Raw genomic sequence first — 12998 nt, forward strand, 5'->3', positions numbered from 1 at the left:
ACCCTAGTTTAAACACCATCAGTATTTTTCTCCAATCTTACATTATAGCAACAACAGAAAGAAAAACCCATAGTTTTGGGTAAAAATTGCCATGAATAATGCTTTCTGAATTTGGCTGAAGTCTGAGCCTTCTATAAGGCTGTCTGACCTTGCAGACAAGCAAATGATTTAAAAATAGTGTGCAGGTGTAGAATCACTTACCAAAAAGTTTTTTTCCCCCTTTTTTATTGCCTGGAAAATGCAAGTCAATTGCTTCATGAATAGAAAATGCATTAAAGGGAATTTGAAATGAAAGAGGTCTTTATATCCTCAGAAAGATCCTTTCTTTTTGCCTTAACCTCCTCATAGTAACACATTTTGCAAACACTGGAAACCTTCCTGGCCTTTTAAACTAAGAACTGGAGGCAAACAGCTGACTCTGTAAAATGAAGCAGAGTTTAACTTCTTCTGTGGATGCTTCTATTCTGGGTAATTATGCCATCAGTGGGAATGACATTTGCTGCCACTGAGAGCGGAGAAAAGCCAAAGGTGCAGTGTGGGTCTGTGCACTGCACGTGCTGCAGAAGGCAGCACACTGCTCAGGTACCCTCTGTCGTGTGCCAGGACAGACAGGCACATTGCACCAAGTCAGCTGCCTCATAAATTACTGCAATTTGGGAAGTTGTTCTGTCAGGAGAACTTAAGTACAGTTTTCCCTTCCTGCTCAGATAAAAATTAAATCTCTGATTTGCAAAACAGAGCTGTTGGTCATTTCTAAGTATGCCATGACAACTGTTCAGGTTGCAATAATTGCCTTTTAACAGAGCTCACTTCCTCTCCTCTTGGGCTCATAGCAGAGAATTTGTTGCTTACCAGCTGTATAGTGAATTATTGCACCAGCTGGTATATGTTTCTTTGTACCATATAAAATTAATTATCAGTTTTTTAGATCTTGGAAGGACGCAAGTAATTACTTTGCATTTCAACCTTGTGAAGCCTCGTAGGTTTCATTAGGGAAATCCTGCATTTTTTCCAAATCCCATATGAAATCGATATGCATAATTATTTTAAAATGCCATGATGCTTATGCAAATAAGGGCTCTACATGGACAACAGTGATTTTATTTTTCTTGGCTTAAGATACAACGGGCACTCTGAGGGGTTGAAAGCCATTGACTTCTGGTCATTACTAATTTAATAAGCAGCCCTCACAGTTCCTGCAGATACAAAGGAATCTGACTTTACATGTGTAATATGCAGTGGGCAGAAAATACTTAGTGCTGTTCTCTTTGAAACCTAGAGGACAGTTATTAAAGTTTTATGGTTCAAATTAAAATTTAAGATTAAAATACAAGATCAAAAGAATCAATTTTTTCCCCTCAATGCTATTAGGAATAAGCCTTTTGGAATAGAGGGGCTCAATTGGCTTAAATGCCATGTCCTCCTCCTTCTCCAGACACCTCAATTAGAAATAATCACAGCTCACTACAGGAATGTAACTTTTTTTTTTCTTTCTTTTTTAAAGAAAGGAACAAGATTTTATTACTTTTTAATGTATTACGCTATTGTAGAGTCATGAAGTGTGCTTGGGCAGCACAGTGAAAGTTCTTGCAGGAGCAGTTTGTTTTGTGAGCAGGAGGGAAATCCACAGCTGTGGAACTGTTAAAATGAGTTGGAGGATGCCAGAGGATTTGCTTCTTTGTCAAAGCAAAGGGGAGCAAGGGGAGGCTCATGCTGTAGCTTGGTCTGATTAATAACTATCAGAGTGCCCATTTTTCTGAGGTTTCATGCCATTAATATGTCTCCCAGTGTCAAATCCACTTGCCATTTCTCTTGTAAGACACTTTAATAATAAACTGCAAAATCAATGGCACACAGAAGCAACCTTATAAGGAGAGAGTGCCCTGCTATATCTTAACTTGAAACATAAAGTCACAAATCTCCTTTCTGGTTTATGTATTACTTTGCTGAAACTTTACCATGGTGCTGTACCCTGAGTGTAGCCCAGTTTTAAGAACCTTGTGCTGGGGAATAGACTCGAGCTAGAATGTGCTTAGGGGTTCTCCCAACCTTGAATAAGTAAAAAAATAAATAATATCTTTATCTATCAGTATCTGCAAAATTTACTCTGTTCCTGGACAAACACTACCTTTAGCAAAGCAAAACCTCACCAAGCTCTGTCAGTCAATAAATAGTTGTTCACCTGTTTTTATGCAAAATGGGTTTTGGGACATGCTAACATTGGGAACATTGGGATGTACCTCTTGTTTTTTCCCACGACTTTAGGCTGAACCATGATTTGAATATTTTTTTAAAACTGCAGAAATTATGGGATTGATATCATGTAAAGAAAAACAGTTTTCACTAAACTGATCGAGGATTAAGTCTTTATCTTTCATTTCTAAACCTCCAAATCCTAAGGCAATAGAAAATTAAGCTCCTTTTATTTCACTGAGGAGCTTAAGATGACTGGATGACCAGCATGAAATGCAGAGTAGCATTAATTGAACAAACACAGAACTGGATTACTCCAAATCTGGGGAGAACTGCAGAATAAAGGGCATTATCAAGGATTCAGTGGCAAATTCCTCTTATTGACAAGCATTTGTTATAACATTGAAAGAAAAGCACTGCATGAAAACCATAGGCAGCAAAATTCATTAAGAAAGATCCTTTTAAAATGAGCCTAGGAGACTCTGTGTTATCACAGAAGCCAAAACATGGCCATCTGTGGTTACAAGCTTTTCAGACTTGTGTGTTATTGAAGCTAAATAGATGAAGAGACTGACTATGCCAAAATGGAGATGGAAGAAATCAAAAGAACAAATAGGAGAGAAAAAAAACATTGTTGACTCTATATACAAGGAAAACAAGGATTGAATAGAGGAAAATCTGGGGACAAATTATATTTACACATTATAACTCGTGTAGGGTCTGTTTTTGTGTATATAACAGTAGGCATTTCCATTACTTTATATAGGAGGATAAAGATCCAACATGTCTTGAACAATATCTAAAAAATCTACCTGTTAGCAAACAGGGAAATTCTATCAGCTGTGAAAGGATGGTTTCTCCCCTACCAGTGATCATGGAGAGAACATGAATCACATGTTTCAAGTGCCATGCACAAAGTAAATCCCAAGGTCTGGTTTGCCATCCTTTCCCGTCCAAGGAAATGCAGAGGAGCAGAAAACTTGATTGTCTTTCTAGGTGAAACTAATGACTACAGATTTAATCACAGGCAGGTAGAGGATAACAGAAACTGCAGTCCATTCAGCCTCTAGTTCCTTAGAGCTGATGGGGACTATTTAGGATTCAGGCAAGCTCTGGTGTGCTTCACCTTTTGAATTAACATATTTGCTATTTTGTAATCCAAATGTCAGCAAGCTTCATCATATTATTGCTACATGACCTACTTTACTAAGGGGATGTTTTTAATGATAACCCAACACTGAGTGCTGCTTCTCTGAGTTTGATGGAACTGCAATTAGCTGGTTCAGTAGAGGAAAAGTAACATTTAGGTTTCTTTTAAGTATTTGTAACCATGATGTCCATCTCCACTACGCTTCACTCCAGCATTTGTCTTTGTCTTGGTAAAAAAAGATGCCACCATTCAACTGAGGATTTGAGGAGAGTTTGATAATCCAAGCTGAAACATTCAGGAAAGCTGGGATAGGGACTGTCAGTTCCCTGGCAGTCTCACTAGCTCTTTCTGGAACTGTAGTGGAAGAGGTTTTGCTTTACTATTTTGTAATGCTTAATGTACAAAATGAAGGTTGAGCCTTCCCCTCAGTACAGTTCTGGATATAGAACAGCAGTATAGCTACTTTTCTTGTCAGGAAAAGTTTCCAATAAAGTGATGTTTGGTCCATGAAAGGCATTTTACAGAACACTTACAGAACTGTTATGTTCAGTGTTAGGCAGTGAGGGTTTTGTTTATTTAACAGGTATTTGAATTTAAATTCGAGTACTGTTCCTCTGGTTTCTACAGCAGGAGGCAGCAGCCAGGAGCACTTTAACAGCTGCAACACAGTGAGTTTAAAGGAGGGACTAGAAAATACAGTGTGGTGGAGGATCTCTGTGGCAAGAGGATGTGGGACCTGGAACATGGGGATAGGTAAAGGCAATATTTGAATTTTTTGTGTTTGTATAAAAGAACATGAAAAAAAAGAAAAATTAAAGTGACTGGGTTGTAACAGGGAGCATCTTCCTCCTCACTCAGGGGCTTCTGCTGCTCCAGTGGAGCTGTTATAGGGGAAAAATGCACATGAGACTTTTTTAGGGAGTACCAGTGCAAGCATGATGTAAAATCAATATGCAGATGGAGTCCCACAACAACAACCAAAATGTAATCGAACAGTTTGATAACTGAATTGTCATTTACACAGTCAGACCTCACATGGCTCTTGAAATCACTGACTTTACTTTAGTGGAAAATTAACCTGCTCAATAAAGTATGCAGTAACTCATTCTTTTGATTTATACCTAGCTGTTCCCACAACAATAAAACATTAATACTTTGAATTTTTCATTTGGAAAATATGCATGATAAAAAACTATGCATTAAGATATCTGCTTACTTTTTTATTCTCTAGCTCTTTAGAGTTTTCTTGTATGTCTGTTTTTCATTTCGTTTTTGAAATTAGCTCTCCAGGAATCCACTTCTCTTATAGTCTTCCTATGACAACAGATTTTTAAACTGCTGTCAAAGAATGAACATTGAAGTAGCAATTAGTTAATACCTTTAAACCCCAACCCCGTGGAAAAAAAATTACTGAGAAGGAGAAACCCTAAAATGTGCTTTATTTTTGGTGGATTTGTCTTAGTATGATCGTTTGTGAGGGTTTTTTTGGGTTTTGTTTATTTTTTTGTTTTGTTTTCTGTAAATTTGTACAATATGCTCTCAATTTTACTGAATACGCTATTGAAAGGTGCCAAAATAATTAAAAAAAAAAAACCCAAAACATCTTTTACTGATGTTTATTATAACTTTGGTAACAGCTGAATGACAATTCAATATCTTATGCTGATATGATCATTTGCAGCTAGAACTGAAAGTTCTCATTTCCTTTTTACACATCAAGCAGACTTCTCCTTTCACAGTACAAAGCATATCCTTGCAGAGACGTTGTAGATAGAAAAATAAACATAAGATCAATAATGATAAAGTGGGCTGGCCTCAGCTGAAGGCCACGAATGACAGAGGAGGGAAAAGGTGAATGAAAGGAACAGTTTAGGGGATGGCTGTGGCAAAGGGAGTTTTAGGACGTGCTAACCCTGGCAGCAGCAGCCCATTTTAGCTCAGCTGCACATGGCACATCCCCAGGGACCTGCATCCCCTGAGCAGCTCCTCAGGAGTGTCAGAGCCTGCCCGAGCTGCAGGGACCCCTTTGGGGTTCACACTGCTGTGCCTGTGCTGCTCCTGCTGTCCCTGGCAGGCCCCTGGCATCTGCCTGAGGTGCCCATTAGCCAAACAACTCTCTCCTGGTCCTTGGCATCAGTGTGATGCTTGTGAAGGCTGACCTAGAACAGAGAGCAGACAGAGCTAAAGAATAAAGTAGAGGTTTATTAAGAGACCTCCAATAGATCCACCTTGGGCAGCACAACCCAAAATGGCCCCAAAATGGACAGCAGGTCACAGAGTCTCAGACTTGTCTAAGTTTTGGTCCGTTTAAATATTGGAGCTAATTGTTCAGTTACAACTTTAGCCCATGAAGTCCCATCCTACTTGTTTTCCCTCTTCAGTTCATGTTGTTTATGCTCTTAGGCCTGAGATTTGGATTGGCTGTCCTTGGTCCCGACTAAAGAAGGAATTTTGTCTCCCTACTCTGTGAAGAGACCTTACTATCCCCTAACACGAAGCCTAAACTTGCACGCTAAAGCAGAATAGAATCTGAAAAATATAAAAGCTAAAACCTGAGGCATCAAGTGCTGTTCGAAAATGACTCCAAAGATTTAAAAAATCTGAGAACTTCATTTATTCTCAGGGATTCTTCAAATCTGTACTGGGATTTGTCACAGACATCTTTCATGGAAAATCTTTTCTTTAAGATTTTTCCTCTTGAGAAGCTGAGAAGCTTCCAGAACAAAATGTAAACATTGATTGTCAGCTGCTGTGGAATGAAACAGGTAGATCTTTGATTAGCCCATCTTAAATGTTTGTAATTAATGGCTAATCACAGTCCAGCTGGCTGGGACAGAGAGCAGAGCCACAAACCTTTGTTATCATTCTTTGCTATTCTATTCTTAGCTAGCCTTCAGATGAAACCTTTTCTTCTATTCTTTTAGTATAGTTTTAATGCAATATATATCATAAAATAATACATCAAGCCTTCTTAAACATGGAGTCAGATCCTCATCTCTTCCCCAATCTGAAAACCCCTGTGAACACGGTCACCGGAGTTTTGTAAACAAAGAGCTTTTCAACTGTTTTTGCTATTGATTTACATAGAAAATATAGGCTTCTGAAATGAGAAAAATGTTGAGTTGGTTCTTAAGACTGCTGAAGAACATGGAAAGCTCTAGAGTCAGTGGTGTCTGCACCAAGGTTTTAATTGGTCCTGCTGTTTGGAGAAGGATGGTCCCCAGCTCTGAGGTCAGTGCAGAGCTCTCTGCTCAGCTCAGTGGGTGCTGGATTATCTCCCTTGCCTGGCTGGGTCAGAGCGTACAGCAGGGAGGAGCTGCTGGGCACAGGGAGGTGATGCCAGGCAGAAATGCAGCTCTCACCACGGGCACAGGCCCTGCCAGGGAGGCAATCTCCCTGGAGAGACCTGGAAAGAAAATTGGGTTTTACATTTTCGGCCAAGGAAGCTGCTTTGAATACATTTGATTAAACAGAATATTTCATTTTACTGTTTTAATAATAAATCATACACACGGAATAAGTGCAATATTTGTAATACCATTAAAATGTAATTTCTTTTGTAGTGTGAGTGAATTACATGATAGGTGTAACATACTTTCTCTTTGTTCTTGGTCGAGTATTAGCATGTAATTATTTTCCAATTATCTGACTCTTTCTTGAACATTTTAATCCTTTTTGGAAGTGGCACTGAGGAGTTTCATTTCAATGGGAGCAAGGGCTTTAAATGCCACAAAGGGTGTGGGCTCAGTTTTGCAATTCTTAGTTTTCATTGGTAAATATGCAAAATGCATGAACCCTAAACACACCAACTGACTATTTTCAGTTGTTATAAATTCAGGATGGTACAGTGCAGCCTGATGTTAATTTTCTTTTCATCAAGATAGGGATGCTGGTTTGTGTTTGCTGAGACCATAGACTCATAGTCCTGCTCTGGGTTGTGTCATGGTTTTCCACTTTTTCAGTACCTATCCTTTTCCTTATATCTATCATTGTAAAAAAATTTTTTTGTTACATTGTTATGTCATGGAGAAAGAAGATCTTTTTAATAGCAAGTTAGTGTTTCCTAATAAGTACTTAAAAAGGAGTTAAATATTAATTTATAAAATCTTCAGTTGGGTTTTAAAGTACAACTATTGAACAACATAAGGGAGAAGTAAGTATTTATTTATTTATTGTTACTTTGGAAATAGTTCAGAAAACATTTTTTCATCGTTCAAGGGCAGTCATAACTAGAATAAATAAGGATCCTTTATTTTGTCAAATGAAAAATGGAAACATTTTATGGGATTGACACTGTCACTACAGCAACACTGCTTAAATAATTACTTGTCCTTACTCAGCTATGGGATCATTGACTTGGTGGATATCAAGCTGACAAGTCATCCTGTTAAATTTTAGTTTGTTAGTTCCTATTAAAAATTACTTTGATCGTTGTCTCACAATTGATAGATGCATATGGAGTTCTTGATATCACTTACACAGTTGGAATATATTTTTTTGTTGTTTCTGGCTTCTTTTACTGTAATTCACATACTAAAATGTACCTCAGAACTTACCATGCATTTATAAATAACAGCGTTCTGAGTTTTCATTTTATTTTTCAGAGATCTGTTGCTCTATACAGGCAATAAAAAACAGACCCTTGGAAAATCTGTTCATTTTTTGTTTCACAGAGGAAGATACCGAGTGCAGATTGTTTGAACCCTGGACAGCCACTGCACCAAGTGGGATTTTGGAGCCTGTGGGACCTGATGTGTGCTCAGATTCAGGAAAAGCTTCTCAGCACAGACTGGAGCCTGACCCAGCACAGACTGGTTTCCCACCCAGCAGGCAGAGGTATGATGGCATGGGGTGGAGGAAAAAATCAACTTTAATGCATGCAGAGACCTTAAAGCATTTTTGATTTATATGAAGCTGGCACCTGTATATGGAGGGATCAGCTTTGGTGGTCTTGGACATATTCTTGCCTTATTATTTTCTCTGTATCAGATGATGCACATAGGCTTCACTTCCACAGAAGCAAATTTTTACTCAGGTTTTTGACTGGAGGTTTTGAGTTCTGGATTCAATATTGCTCCAATAGACAGTCTCCTGAACTTTCAGAGTAGGTAAGAACACTTGTTTCTCAGGCTCACTCCCTTCACAGCTCAGCTCAGCACTTATATCCATACATCCTGTAGAAATTATTTCCTTTAAAAAAAAAAAAAAAAGTTGAAAAAATGTCAGTTTACTTCCATGTTTGAAGAGCAGGGGATAAGTCAGACATTTGCAAAAGAGATATCTTGTGAATTTCTAACTCTTCATTTTAGCTGCTCCTTGCAGCAACCTGAGGTTGTTGGTTGGTCCTGACAGGAGATTCTGGGAAAGAACATCTATAGGAAAGAAATAAAAGGGTTCATAGAGTATCACTGTGCTGACAATGAGATCAAACCCACACTGCTGATGTAAGGCCTGAAAGTGGATGACACTAAAGAGGATGCAGAACCAAATGACTTCCCATTCAATGTCATTTTTAACAAAAAATGAGTTAATATTAAAAAAAAATAGAAAAGTAATTTTCCTTGCGGTTCTTCCTATTGTGTCTTCACAAATGTGGGTGATGAGCTGTGAGCTACAGGTGCATAAGGACAAATTTCCCAAAAAGCTGCTATTTTTTGGTACACTCAGTTTACTTCTGCTGCATTTGTCTCTGTGATTCTCTACTAGAAGTTCAGTGCTAGGAACAAATCTGGCTGCTTGGACTAACAGTTTTTATGGATGTTCCTGGTGTTCAGCTGCCAATCAGATGCATGCAGATGCAAATTGGATGGTTAGATACACAAGTACTTTGATTTGTCTGTAAACTCATCCTGAGCCTGTGAAGTCTCAGGAAGGATTTTTGTAGGTGGAATTTTCACTTTTTAAAAGGACCCTGAACATTCAAAACACCCTCACTAAATGGTTGGTTGGGTCAGTTTGTTTATGCTTACTTTTTAGATGATGAAAATCTTAGAAGCCTGAAGCTCAGCCTGAAAACATATTGCTGAGGCCAAAAATACTTGCAAATAATGTAACAGATAAAGCTCTGAAGAAACAGATTTTATTTGACAGCCTTGATTTTTCTTTCAATGACCTCACAAAAACATTAAATGGGAATAGCCTGGGGAAGAGGCACTAAATCAATAGGTACCAGTAAATTTGTGAAATCAATTTTTTGCTTTTCACATACACGAGGATTGATGCAGTCAATGCTGTGTAACTCCCATTAATTGCCCAGGGCTACAGAAGATTTATCAATTGCTTATTGACTTCTTTGAAGCCACAGGGGGAAAATGGAAATAGCTGCAATGTTAAGTGAGTGATAGAGAAGACATCCTTCCCCAGCTGGTGTGAATAGAGGCACAGCAGACTGGCTCCACAGTGCGTTGGATATCAGCATTTCTGCAGGCAGCAGCAGGAACAGCATTGCTGTAGGGCAGGGTGGGGCTGGGATGGGGCCTGTCCTGCCTGGGACGGCATGGGAAGGGTGGCACAGGGGCACAGGGGGTGGCACAGGGGATATAGAAGGTGTCACAGTGGGTCACAGGTGGGACAAAGGGTGTCACAGGGAGTATAGAGGTGCCACAGAGGATACAGATGGTGTCACAGGGGCGTGGAGGGGTCACAGAGGGCACAGAGGTGTCCCAGGGGTACAGAGTGTGTCATAGAGGGTAGCACAGAGTGTACAGAGAGTACGGAGGGTGTCACAGAAGGTACAAAGGATGTCACAGAGGGTGTCAGAGGGCACAGAGGGTATCACAGAGGGTACAAGGGGTGTCACAGAGGGTACAGAGGGGTACCAGAGGGCAGAAAGGGTGCCACAGAGGGTACAGAGGATGTCACAGAAGGTACAAGGGGAGTCAGAGTGTACAGAGCAGTGTTAGAGGGTACAAAAGTATCACAGATGGGTGTCACAGAGGGTACAAAAGGGGTATCACAGGGGGCACAGAAGGTGTCACACAAGGTACAGAGTGGTGTCACAGAGGGTACAGAGGCCCTGGCACAGGTGCCCAGAGCAGCTGTGGCTGCCCCTGGATCCCTGGCAGTGCCCCAGGCCAGGTTCACAGGGCTTGGAGCAGCCTGGAACAGTGGAAGGTGTCCCTGCCATGGCAGGGGGTGGAATAGGATGAGCTTTAGCATCTCTTCCAACCCAAACCATTGTTTGATTTCATGATGTGTTACTATGTGGTAGTCACTCAGTTTTACACACAGTTGGTTCACAGACATTCCTGTTAAATTTAGTAGGATGACTTGAGAAGAAGTTACTCTTACCCCCAACTAAAGGCATCTTGTCCTCACTTTGAGCATTTTTATAGTGGCCACAGGCTTCATTTTCTCTGCTATAAATAACATATTTCACATTTAACAGCTCAAAAATCAACTATCTCTTTTAATGTGCCCTCTTCAGTCTTCTTACTTGCCCTGGGTGTGGGGTGTGGGACAGCTCATTAAGTTTCTGAGTCAGAAAAGAGAAAGCAGTAAAAAAAAATAAATATATAAGTTAAAAAGACACCATCTGTGGTATAAACAGGGCACTCTGAAATGTTAGTTAAAATTTCCATAAATGTGACACATGATAAAAAGAGCAGTAGCACAAAGCAAAAGAAGAAAAAGACTTTTAAGGCTAATAAACTTAGCACTGTAAAGTGACACCTGACACTTCAAAGTGAAAGAATGGGGAGTTATTTATGTGTTTTATCTCTTTAACAGAAAACAAATTAATAGTTCTTTTTTTCAATAATAAATTACTTGCAAATCTAGCACACCTATATAACCTACAGTGGAGTCAAGGGTGGGAGGAAGTTTTGGCATAAGATAGATCTTATATTTTTCCTTTTTTTCTAAATACTGTTAAAAAAACCTTCTTGGTCCTTCAGTGTCAAATTAATCTTCTTCCTTTTATCTTCAACTCCCTTCTTACTCCTCTTTGAGGAAATAAATCCATTTAATACTCTTAGCATGAATGCAGCCAAGCATCCTGGAAAATAACTCCATCCTGGTCTTTCTTTCCATCTTTCTTCCCTGTTTTCTAGCGCAGAAGCTAAATTTCAACAAATTGAAAATAATCCTCTGTAACAGGATTTTAATGGTAATAAATTGCAGCTTCCACATAAAATAAGATCACAAATGTACAAGATGATTGGACAGTATATTCAGGGAAGTTAAATAGATTATTTGTAGGTGATATTTATGAAAAGAGAACAAAATGGTTTCCAGCAGTTGAAGGCACTAAGTTAGCAGTCATAGCACAAAGTCAAATTTAAATTTTACAAACCAAATAACTGGTAAAGATACAACTTCTATTTATAAGGGAGGAGATCCTGATTCAGGATGAAGAATCACTAAGTAACATGATGCATTATCAGCAGACTCATGAGTGTCCTGCCTCTAAACCTCATAAGCAGAAACTCCTTAAAACCCTGGATGCTGAAAAGGACAATGGAAATGATGGGGGAGGAGGAGAAAAAGGAAAAAGCAGATGTGGCAAGCTACATCTTGATGAGCTATTAGGCTTAAGAGTGAGGAAGCAGAGTTGCAGCTGAAAGCTCTGTCAACCTGCTAAATACTTCAAAGGAAGCAGATTAAAAAAAAAAAAAAAGAAAGAAAAATCAGTTCTATTTGGAGATGCACAGCTGTGTAAATAGAAATCCCTTACTGGCTGGGGAAGGCAGTCTGGACGAGTTCCTCCAAGGGAGATCAGGAGGTTCTCAGTGGAATTGGTGGGTTCTGGTGTGATTTGTGGCTGCCCACACAGGTTCAGCGTGGCTTTGGCTCCCTGAGCAAGGCAGGGCACAGGCAGCGTCACCGCCCCTGTTCCCTGTGCCCCTGGGCTGAGCCCCAGCTCCAGATGCTGCCAGAGGGAAGGTGTTGCAGCCCCTGGGCATGGGCAGCTGCTCCTGTGCTGCCCTTCCCTCTTGCCAGCAGTGGGAATCCACAGAATCAGAGGGTTTGGGAAAGCTGCAAAAGGCAGGCCCCAGAGACAGCAGAGCTGTGATTAGAGCTAAGCAGCAGCCATGAGTTAGGTCAGGAGAAAAATTATTTAAAAAGTAGAAAAGCAAGGACAAATAGAAACATGGTGTGTGTATTAACGCTGGTCTAGAATAACTCCCTCAGCTACAGAAAAGTTTATCTAGCAAGATATTAGGAAGTTTGAAGCTTAATACTGGAGCTCTGTGCATTGTGTTTTAAGGCTTCCAAGTAGGTATTTTATTTGAAATAAGCAAGCATTGTTTTAACCAATGGTACGTGTGCTTGTAGTGGTTGGATAGTACTGTCAATATGCTTTTGCTTTGTATGATTAGTCAAATAACTTATAAAGTAAGTTGTAACGTTAAATTCTTGCTCTGCTGCCTGGGATGTGAGCTGCTGGCATCTTCCCATTGCCATAACCAAGTAATGAATGAGACTGATGCTGGAAAATCAAACAGCTCAAAGCTCATTCCACAGCAGTCCTGTCCCGTTTGTGATTCGTACACAGACCCCTGGCCAGTGACAGCAGCAGCCTCCCTGTCTGCCTTCCCTGCAGGGCTGTGTCTGACCTGCGAGCTTGATAAGAGAGGGAAAGGGGGAAGCTCAGCCAGCTCAGACCCTGCCCTGCGCCTGTGAGCACACCTGAGGGGGTGAAGTAGGGGGAAAG

The sequence above is a fragment of the Zonotrichia albicollis genome, chromosome 15 (genome assembly GCF_047830755.1).
Source record: "Zonotrichia albicollis isolate bZonAlb1 chromosome 15, bZonAlb1.hap1, whole genome shotgun sequence".
Taxonomy (NCBI): Eukaryota; Metazoa; Chordata; class Aves; order Passeriformes; family Passerellidae; genus Zonotrichia; species Zonotrichia albicollis.